The sequence below is a fragment of the Carlito syrichta genome, unplaced genomic scaffold, assembly GCF_000164805.1.
Source record: "Carlito syrichta isolate Samal-C Ts95f unplaced genomic scaffold, Tarsius_syrichta-2.0.1 Scaffold311810, whole genome shotgun sequence".
Classification (NCBI taxonomy): Eukaryota; Metazoa; Chordata; class Mammalia; order Primates; family Tarsiidae; genus Carlito; species Carlito syrichta.
In genome coordinates this window covers 320,498-321,373 of record NW_007255906.1, presented here as the reverse complement: position 1 = coordinate 321,373, position 876 = coordinate 320,498, and positions in this window count along the sequence as shown.

Genomic DNA, 876 nt, shown 5'->3' with positions numbered 1-876 from the left:
CCGCGGGCTCAGGCAATCCACTCACCTCAACCTCCCAAAGGCACGGGATTACAGGCTGAGCCACCGAGCCCGGCTGGGCTTGTGGTTTTAGCTGCAGGTACTGAGCACAGCATTTTGCATTAATAAACTGGAACATTTTAATTGTGATGTTTTGAAGTGTTTTCTAAAAGCCCCCTGCTAAGTAAAATGTGTTGATATTCAAAGTATTGTTTCAAAGCATTGTTCAAGGTATTGTTTACTGTAAAAGCATGATAAATTAAGCAGTGATTATATTAAGTTACAATCCCTAGTACAGGGGCAAACTCTATTGTGTGAGAATCACTTAGCTGGTGTTCAAAATGTGAGTTCCTGGGCTCTGCTCCAGGGGTGGGCCTTGGAATCTTGATGTTGAAAACCACTGCTCTCAGTGGTTAATCTAGTAGCCTTCATTAATAAGAAGTCAGTAAGGTCGTGCTCAGTGGCTCAGCCTGTAATCTCAGCACTTTGGGAGGCCGAGATGAGATTACTTGAGCCCACAGGTTCAAGACCAGCACGGGCATCTTGGCAAGACCTCATCTCTACAAAAAATAAAAAAAATTAGCCGGGCGTGGTAGCACACACCTATAGTTCTGGCTACTTGGAAGGCTAAGGCAGAAGGACTGCAGGAGCCCAGCAGGTCAATGCTGGGATGGCCTTGAGAGTGTCACTGCACTTCTAGCCTGGGCGATGGAGTGAGACTCCAATTCAAAAAAGGAAAAAAAAAGTCAGTAAAATCAACGTTTGTGAATCAGGTCACTAGCAGGGAAGAGGGGAAGTAATAATCCATGTGGTATACCAGTAGGCAGCACAGCTTCCACTTGAATTTCATTTATAAAGACGTCAAAGAAATCCACTTTT